The 9,818-nt window shown below is 52.5% G+C and overlaps 1 protein-coding gene across 4 annotated transcripts in view; it reads left to right on the top strand.

Moving 5' to 3' along the window:
- Positions 1–2,722: 2,722 nt before the first annotated feature.
- The window catches only part of SPARC (secreted protein, acidic, cysteine-rich (osteonectin)), a 21,085-nt gene continuing 13,989 nt past the window's right edge, over positions 2,723–9,818 (top strand). For 3 of the 4 annotated variants that reach the window (XM_005870507.2, XM_005870508.2, XM_005870506.2), the window contains exon 1: positions 2,723–2,829. The gene's annotated coding sequence lies outside the window, so the exon portion shown is untranslated. Of the gene's footprint in view, positions 2,830–3,545; positions 3,565–9,818 lie in introns of those variants that run through there. The other variant, XM_014543126.1, reaches the window with a different exon arrangement.

Genomic DNA, 9,818 nt, shown 5'->3' with positions numbered 1-9,818 from the left:
CTCAGGATTTATGGCCTGGAGAGCTGCACCAATGAGCTCATGACAGTTTCTAATGTATGGCCTTAGGGGATGGTTCCTGGCACTGCTTTATTTATTTAACTTTCTGCCTGGTTGCTTTCCTTTTTGCCAGAAGCCAAATCAACAGCCTCGCTGGTCTCTTTCCAGAGTTCAGATGTCTCGCTCCCCGTCCAGGTATTCCTGCTCTCACAGGGAAACTGGTGGCCCACCTGGCCCCAGTCCGGCTCCCAGAGACGGTCCATCAGTGGTTCCAGGTGACAGACGCAAGTCACCCAGCAGAAAGACAAGCAGGTTCCCAGTGGGGTTGAGAATCTGCCTCTTAGCCAGGAGTGAGGAGACCTGGTGTTGTGCCCTGGGTGATTGGGGCCTCAGTTTCCCCATATCTACAATAAAGGTTCTAAGCCCCACCCTGGCTCCCTCACAGACTGCTCTGTCATTCACTGAGACAGTAGATGAGGAAGCACTTTGGAATGGCCAAAGGGTGTAAAAATGGTAGGACTAAAGAGGGAGGAGAAAAGGAAGAGGAGAGGCAGGACTCGCCATGTCCCTTCCTGGGTTAAAGTTGCCCATGCTTCAGAGGCTCCTGTTCCCCCAGGGGTGCTCTGACCCCGAGATATAAACCTACCACGTTTTCCTCTGAGGGATCCCGGCCCAGGTGTCCCCACAGGGGCCTGGAAGTGGTCCCCAGATGGGAGCTTTAGCTTAGCCCCAACCAGCTTTCCAATTCCTGAACCAAAGGCCACCTCGGCACTCCAGCCACACATTAGAAATAGTTCTGTCGGCTCATTTTCATCAGAATCATTATCTTAGTTTATGAAGAAAACACAAAGTTTCAGTTAATTTTAGTCCCCACGATGCCTGGAAGCTATAGCAACCAATCCTATAAAAATATACATCTGTTCAGATGGCAAAACAGATCTCTGAGGAATCTGCCAGCACCCTGTGTGGACAGCCAAGCAGAGCATCATCAGCTCTGGCTTTGGACCAGGGAGGGGCCTTGGTGGTCACCCAGAGCAGATCCTTCCTGGGATTTCTGACTAGTCCCTTTGAGGACCTGGAAAAAGCCAGGGACTTTCTCTGCAGAAAAACGCACAGATGCCCAAAATTTCCATCCAATTTTTGTAGGTTTGAGGATCTCTGAAGACCAGCGTTCAGCACGATTCCAGGCTGGAGCCCTATCAGAAGACAATGCCCTCATTGATTTGAGCCAACCTTATGTCGGCCACTGTTCTGGACACCGGAGCACTGCCGTGAGCAAGGCACGTGAAGCCCCTGCTCTCATGGAGCTTCTGTCTCATGGGGAGCGTTTCTCATCGTGACAAGTTCGAGGAAGCAGATAAAACAGCATCAGGTGATGCACTATGCCAGTGAGAGAGGGAAGGAGGCTGATTTAAGTTGGGTGGTCAGGAAGGCCCTCTCTTAGATGACATCAGGACAGAGGCTGGAAGGATGAGAAAACTGGAGGCACAGGAAAGTCAGATGGAAGAATGCTCTTGCTAGAGGTGAGAGCAAGTGCAAAGATCCTGGGGTGGGAGTAACATTGGGGCTGCTGAGGAACTAAAAGGAAGCTAGTGGGACTGAAGTAGAGTGAGCAAGGAGGACAGTGAGGAGGCGAGGAGGCCACGTGGTGCAGACGCTTATGAGAATGTTCTCCGCCTTCTCCCTTTGTATGTTATTCAAACCCAGTCCATGCTTCCACATCCACCTCTTCCAGGAAGCCTTCTCTGCCCGCTCCTCCCTGGCATCCCTGCCATGAGCCCCCATGGATCCGCCTCAGAGCCTGTCCCACTCATGTATCCACAGGGCATGTCCTCTCAGCAAGACCCAAAGCTTCTGGAGGACAAGGACCAGATAGTGATTCTTGTTCCTCCAACCAGGACCGAAAGCACTGAGAAGTTCATGGAGCATCAGTCTGAATCACACTGAATGTGGAACCAGCCTGCCAGGTGGTCTTGGGCAAGTGACCTACCCTCTTTGAGCCTCTGTTTCCTTATTAGTAAAATGGGCATCATAACAATATCCAGGTCAAAGAGTTGCTGTGAAGATCATTCAGGCCTCAGAGAACCTTGGCTACTGTTACTTCTCTGGTTATTTTCAATACCATCGATCACCTTATCTGTTCTATACTGATGACACAGATCTCCCAACTAGAAAGCCAACCTCTCATGTGTCTATTTGTGATGTAACTAGAGTTAACAGTGGGTTTTTTTTAGACTATATACCAAATCCTCAGCGAGGATGCCACCAGTGGCAGCTTCTCTTGTCAGTACAGAGGCCAGTCCTCTTGGCCTTGCCTTTGTCGCAGACACAAGGCCTTTAAATTGCTTTGCCCTTCTCGGCATGGCCTGATGTTGGGCTCGTGTGAAGATTGTTGTCATAAAATCAAGACACTTGGCCTTGGCTCTGCCCCTGGGGGCTCTTGGGCAATCCCTTGCCCCCTCCCGGCCTCGGTTCCCCTTTGAACAACGGGGAGGCTGTTCTAGGTGACTCCTGAGGCCCTTCCAGCCCTGGCACTCGGTGAGTCCGTTTAGGCAGCAGCCCCAGAACCCAGGAGGCAGGCGGCGGCGTTGGGAAGTCTGGCCAGGACAGCCCACCACAAGGAGAGGAAGAGAGAAATGGGAGACAGAGACAGCTTTGGCTGGGGGTGGGGGTAGGGGCGGGGGAAGGAGGAGACAGAGGAGGGGGAGGGACCTCCCCAGCCCCGAGCTCTGAGTGGTTTCCTGTTGCCCCGCTCTAAACCCCTCCACATTCCCGCAGACCTTCAGACTGCCGGAGCACACTCAGCCTGCTGCCTGCCTGCCTGCCACTGAGGTATGCACGACCCTGTCCTGCCTCTCCCTTCTACATCCGACACCCCGTTCACCCCTCCAGTGCCTGCACAGGGAGGGGAAGCTGTGCTAGGGATCTGGGTCAGAGAAGGGGGTGCGCATCTCCTTTGGGCTTCCCTGAGGGCAGGGGCTACACGGACTCCCTGAAAAGCCTGTTGCTTTTCAGGTGCAATCAGTGTAACTTCCAGGTTTGCAGGAAATAATCTCACTGTGTCCTGGAGGGGGTCGCCACTCTGTGTGGCTCTGGTTTGAGAGGCTGCCTGCCTGTCCCCTTTGCTCCCTTTGCAAATGTGGCAGCCGCCTCCTTCCCTGGGAATCTGATCTGGGCGCAGCTGCAGAGGGGACCGGCCGGCAGCCAGGGTCTGCCCGGCTCCCCGTTCCAGGGGAAGACTTGGGTCTTGGTCAGCGGCTCTGTTTTCTAAAAGGGACTTTGCATGAACAATAAACTAATCTCCAGAAGGCTAAGGGAGGGGGGGGGGGGATTACCTTTAATTAGCACCTTCCGGAAGGCTCCCGTTTCCTTGAATTCTCCCTTATCCACATCCCTACCCCCAGACACAGACACTGATTCCAGAGGCCCCGTGTCTTGGGCTGGGCATTGCTCCCACCCTGGGCTCCTGGGGTGTAAACACAGACAACCACTAGCAGTGGCGCTTAGAGAGTCTAGATCTGAAGACTCAGGCATCTGATATGGTCCAGCCAGGGTGCTGGGCCTAAGGTAGGCTGCTGGGTGTGTGTGTGGGTGAGGGGGTGGGGGGTGGGGGGATGTGCTGAGAAAGGGAAAGGGAAAAGGCAAGACCAAGAAGGTTCCAGGGCAGTCTTTCCACACCTCCCGGCTTTGAGAAGTCCAAACCCTACAGAGGACCAGTGCTTCGCCTTCAGGGTGTTAGGTCTGGCCCCGCTGGCTGGTTGAGGGGTGGGCTTCCTGAGTCCTGGGGGCACCGAGAGAAAAGGGGCCCTGGCCTGAGGCAGGTCTTCCAGGAAGCCCAGTCTGCCCAGAAGCGCACAGAGAGGCACACATTTCCCCCGGAGAGGACAGTATTCTGCACAGAACACAAAGAGACAATGTTCTCATCAGCCACACTCTAGGGCTGAGTGTTTATACACCCCAAGTGCTGATGGTAGCGTGAGAAGCTCATCGGAAGCAGAATGGCAGACGTTAGGCACACATTCTGTGTGTGGTCGTGGGTAAGTGACTCCTCTGGACTTAGTGTCCCTGTCTGTAAAGTAAGGGTTGGCCTTGAGGGGCTGTGGGGCACCTGACATCCTGTGAGACTCTCAAAGGAAGGTCTTACACTGGGATCCACAGAGTCGCCTGTGAATGGGCTTCAAGGCATCTGCAAGCCCCTTAAAACACTGGACAGCAGTGTGTGTGTGTGTGTGTGTGTGTGTGTGTGTGTGTGTGTGTTAGAGAGAAATAGAGAGAGCACAAGAGGGTGTTCGCAGCCTGAAAATATTGTCAGATGGACGCACGGCCTCCAAAATAGCCAGAGGGCATGGTGTGGGAGGTGGAGTGGAGGGAGACTGGGAGCTCATCTATATTTGCAGGAGGATGAAACAGTTTGAAATAGAAATGGTTGGGGGAAGAGAGAGTTAACTCAGCCATCAGCTGCCACATCGACAAAGCCTGGAGCAGAGGGAGGGAGGGAGGGTGGGGTGGAAGGGGGGTTGCTTGGAGAAGGAATCAACTTTTGAAACTTTCTCCAAGTCCCACCCACTGAAAGGCTCTTCTCTGCCTGACTCACTGTGGGAGGAATGCGAGTTGCCACGGTAACCTCTTTCAGGGTCTCTGCCTGCTGGCTGGGAGGGGATGCTGGGAACACTCAAGAGTACATCAGGCTCAGTCTGAATGTCCCCCACTCCACTGCGACCCCAAAAGCAGGCTGAGGCCCTGCCCTGCTGCTCTCCCAGGACCCCAGGGCAGCTATGGGGCTGTGATACGCTTCCCAGACGGTCTTGAAGACCTGAGTTTTAGTTCCACCTTTGCCCAGAAGATGCCATTTGACCTTGAACTAATAATAACTTCTCCTTTCTGAGCCCCCGTTTCCTCCTCGGTTAAAGAGCAGTAGCAACAGCCACCTGACAGGGAAATTATGTGGGCGAGACGGGATACGGCGCAGGGAAGCACTTGCTAAATGTGCCCCCCCACCCCCCCCCACCTACTGCATGGGTTTTTAGAACTGATGGATTTATGGCATCCAAAGGGTTGGTGAAATCGTCCCCAGCTTTTATTTTTTTGTGTGGCAGCTCCATCATCCTGGGGGTTGTATATAACTTCCCTTTACTAAAAGTGCAGACAGTCATATTAAAAATACACTATTTAGATTCATTTTGATTTGGGCCTCTTCTTGAGTATTTCCCAAGAGTATTGTATCCTCCAGTGCTGACCGAGCATTGGCCCAGGCACCAGCAGGGGTGGGTCCTAACTCACAGTGAGTGACATTGGGAAAGATCCTTCCCATCCCTTGGCCTCCGTTTCTCAATCTGTTAAACGGGAAATCTAGCCTAGATGGTCTCTAGTAGCCCTTCCTGCTCTGAAGTCCTGCAAAACGAAATCCAAGATGCTGCCTTCATTAGAAGGAAGAGCTGGCCTACATTTTTAACACCCCCTGTTCCCAAAGTTGAAAAGGAAACAACAGAGGAGGGGCCATAGCATCTTGGGTTGCATAACAATCCTGATAAAATCTTTATCCATCTGTAGAGACTTGTCAGCCAATAGTATGACTGGGGCCCGCTATTCATAAGAGCAGCTTTTCTTGCTGAAAACAAGCTATAAATAGGAAAGGATGGTGGGAGAAAGGCAGGAGCTGAGGATGTGACATAAATAGGAGAATGTTTGTTTTGGGGTGTTATTTAGATAGGTAGCTAAGTATGCAGAGATAAACAGGGACACACACACAAGGATGCAGAGTATACCCATTATTTCATCAATAGGCACCTATTGGCACAGCCAAAAATAAATGCCGGTCAATACATGAGCAGACCCAGAGGTCATGCACCCAAATCCCTGATACCTTGACTCACAGACAAGTTCCAGGTAAATATCCTGATGCATATGCAAACTCTACCCTCACCTGGACAGGCCGAAACAGACAGACGCTGAGTCAGGTAGACACACACACAGGCACACAGGGGCAGCTTCACACACAAGTCCCCAGACCATAGGAAACCTACACAGACACGCTGGCAGGCGTGCAAACACAACTGCCATTTGCAGCCACATACAGATGTGCGCAGCCAGACACAACTATAGGGCATGATGGGAAGATAGACATGTTACATACATACATACATACAGCACCAGATCACTGTTATATAGCCAGACACAACTATAGGGCATGATGGGAAGATAGACACGTTACATACATACATACAGCACCAGATCACTGTTATATTTCCCAGGTAGAGAAACTGAGACTCAGCAAGGGAAATAACTCACTCAAGGTCACACAGCAAAGTGTCTGAGCCAACCTTCCAGATGTTTGGAAATATCCAGATGTTCACCTTGCTTTTTTTCTGTTTTTCATCTGATCAGTGTTATCACGTCTACACACCTCCCTCTAGGCAACAAGCCCCATGGATAATGAGCAGTATCTCCTCTCCTTTGCTAGCCTGCCATGGCCTATCCCAGCCCCCACGGCGTTGTCACTGGGGCAGCCTGGCGATGTGGCTAATTGGCAGCTGCTCTTTGCTTCCTGCTGACTCCCTCCCCAGCCTCTGTCTTTAAAGGAGGGAAGGAGAGAGGCTGGAGCTGCTGAGCTTTCACTGACCAGGGGGATTCAGGAAGTTACCTTTTCTCTACATCACAGAGCCTGACTCCCAACCCCAGTCCTGAATCAGGGATGGCCGGGCTGAGCAGGGCCAGAGTCAGCAAGCAGTGACTTGACACAATTATTTAGAAAAGCAGCCTCCTCTTCACCCAGGAGGAGGTGTCTTAGACAGGAATTTAACTGCTCTCACTCTTCAAGCCATAGAGCCTGGAGTCTTCACCCAGGAGGAGGTGTCTTAGACAGGAATTTAACTCTGCTCTCACTCTTCAAGCCATAGAGCCTGGAGCCTGGAGGGGCAATATGGATGGGATACAAACTCTCTCTGGACCTGGGTCCTTTCAGAAGCTTGGTATTAACCTCCCTCATCAGATCCCTCTGAATCATCTTGTGTTAGTTGTGGCATCAGGATTCCAGACTGACCAGATGAAAAAAGAAACAAAACCAAACAAGGTTAACATCTGGAAGTTTAGCTCAGCCACCCGCTTGCTGTATGACCTGGAGTGAGCTGTTTTCCCTCTCTGATCCTCAAGGGTTCTGTTGCTAAAACCAGAAACATGACAAAGAGGTTTCATCACAGGGCTTGTGAAATTCACAAGCCATGGGTAGTGGCTGCCAGAAGAACTGTTCAGGATTCAGATGCCACTCTGGACTTCAGGGGGAAAGGGCATATCATTGATTAGTAATGTCTGCCACATGCACAGGAGGAGCAGGTGGAGGCATATATGCCACGTATTTGCCATCTTTAGGACTGGACATTTGGATGTTATTTCTCATCCCCTCCAGTTGTGGTCACAGGGATACAGCAGTGGCCCCTAGGGGGAGCCAAGGAGCAGAGCCTGAAGCTCCACCCCTGGGCTCCTCCTAACCACGGTGAAACGTGGCATGGTAGACGCCTGATTTCCAGGCTCAAACTCCGGGCCTATTTCTGAGTTGCCCCAGAACCTCTTCAATCCTCAGCTTGAGCAGCCATCACACCCTAAAATTTTCCCTGCCTTCTTCCCTTCCAGCAAGAAATATTAGGAGTGGAAGCGGAGTTGAGGGCAAGGTGGGAGAGGTGATATTCCTAACCTGCTGCCTGAGTTGACTCAGAAGTCAAGAACGTTAGGGACCACCTTGCCCAGGGTGTTCAAACTGTGTTCGTAGGCACCCAGAGACGCTCCAAGGCACCTCAGGCGTATCCGAGTGTGCAGGGCTTCCGGCCCTGTCTCCACTCCACTTTTACTGGCTTTTGTTTTCTAATTTCAAGCTGATTTAGTGAATAGATAATAATACATTCACATGTTTCAACAAATGCAAAAGGGTTTTAGCTGTTTCCTATGTTGGACTTCAGCAGAAGATGTCGCTGAGAGGAAGGGCTCCCTGGCAACCATAATTCTGAACACCACTGATCTAAACAACCTCCTCATTGTGCAGATGAGTGGGTAGGTGAGGTCCAGAGCATAGAGCAGCCTTTCCCTAAGTTTGCTGGGCCACATCGCCAAGACTCGATCTCAGGACTCCCGGCTTTCACGTCGCCTCCAGTGGCTGTACGGCTCCCTGGCCTGTGAGTGCCAGTGTGGCCTCACGGGCCGCTGTGGCGCCTCTCTGGCGTGGCTCGGCTCTCTTTCCAAGTCCCAGCTCCCTGGCAGGCCTGGCTCACGGGTTCCTTTTTAGCCTCTCGACTGGTTTTCCTCTCTTTGGGCTTGTTTACCATGAACGTGCGTTTTCGGAAGCCTTGTTTCCAAGCCAAACAGTGGGAGCGAGATGCTCGTTTTGCGTCAGCAGCCCAACTAAGAGGCCAGCCTGGAGGCGGGGCTGGTTTCCCCTGGACCCCGAGGAGCAATGTCTCCTTTGTTCCACCCTGACTGCCTTTCTCCCTGGGCCACAAAGAGCTGGGATTCCTGCCCTGGATTCTTGAGGGGGATGGAGATTCTGGGATCCTTGGGTTTTAAGATGCTCTTCCAGATGACATTAAGCAATGGACTCCCTCATGTGTATCACCCGGGAGTTTTCCAAGGTAGGTGAATTACTTCCGTTTTACGGATGGAGAAGTGAATTGAGGCCCAGAGAGTGAAGGTCACTCTTCGAAGGTCATGCAACTGCTAAGTAGCAGAGCCAGGATTTGAACCTGTACATTCCATCTCCAAAATCCTCTGATTCTGAGATTTCCCCCAGTTCTGACGTTCAGCAACTTTTCGGTGTCCAGGGAGACCCGGAGGAAGCCCTTTATGTGCGAGGGAGATGAACTGGGGGGCTGGCTGTACTTTTCCATCCCCAGAGTCCTTTCAAAGAGAGAAGTGACCTCAGCCTCAGGTCCTGCTGGCAGCCAGGGTCGGGTTCTCAGCCATCTCCAGAGCAAATAAAGGCAAAGGAAGGGACTTGATGTACCGAACAGGAGGTGGCGGCCACGGTGGGGTGGGGGAGCGGTGTCTGCATTTGGTGACCACCCAGCCAAGGGAAACACACCTCCTCTGCCTCTCCTGGCCTGGGCCACCTTTCCTCCTTGCACCTCGGCCAGTTCACAGCCCAGCTGGGCCCCATTCAGGTGAACACCCGGGAGGGAGCGGCCGCCAAGGGAAACTGAGGTGGAGAGCAGCCAGTGGTGCAGTGGGGCCGTGGGGCCTCATTCAGCCCCGCCACTCACTACCAGGGGCTCTTGGCAGGTCCTTCCCGCCCTGGGCCTCAGTTCCCTCGCCTGGGCCATAAGGTAGAAAGACAGGCCATGAGGCCCCAGTGGGATGCTGGATTGTGAAAAGATGAACAGAGGCATCATCACAAACTCAAGAGACGCATAGAAGGGAGTTTTCATTGACTACTGGCCATTTATATGAAGGTGTTTACGTTTTCACCAGGCCTTGGTTTGATTAGCAAAGGAGGTGTGCACAGCTGAGAAGCTGAATGTTGGGGCTGGACCCTGTGTCCTGACCTTGCTGAGGTTACTGTGGCACCCCATGAGCTCTGCGGGATGGGCGCCTGGCCTCGTTGGCCAGCGGTGCCTTAGAGAACCTCGGAGATGGACTGCATGGCTCTGCAGGGGGTGCGGCTGTGCATTAACAAGAACAGTCCGGCTGCTCCCCTTCCCTAGGTCCCATCGCCTGGGACTGGTGATGTGGCGCAGGGCAGGACCCAACATTTGGAAAACAACTCATCCTCCAAGATTGTGGGTCCTTTTCTTTTTAAATATATTTTTTTATTGATTTCAGAGAGGAAGAGAGAGAGAGAG

Source organism: Myotis brandtii, unplaced genomic scaffold, assembly GCF_000412655.1.
Source record: "Myotis brandtii unplaced genomic scaffold, ASM41265v1 scaffold32, whole genome shotgun sequence".
In the NCBI taxonomy this organism is placed as follows: domain Eukaryota; kingdom Metazoa; phylum Chordata; class Mammalia; order Chiroptera; family Vespertilionidae; genus Myotis; species Myotis brandtii.
This window is presented reverse-complemented; position numbering and strand designations above follow the sequence as displayed.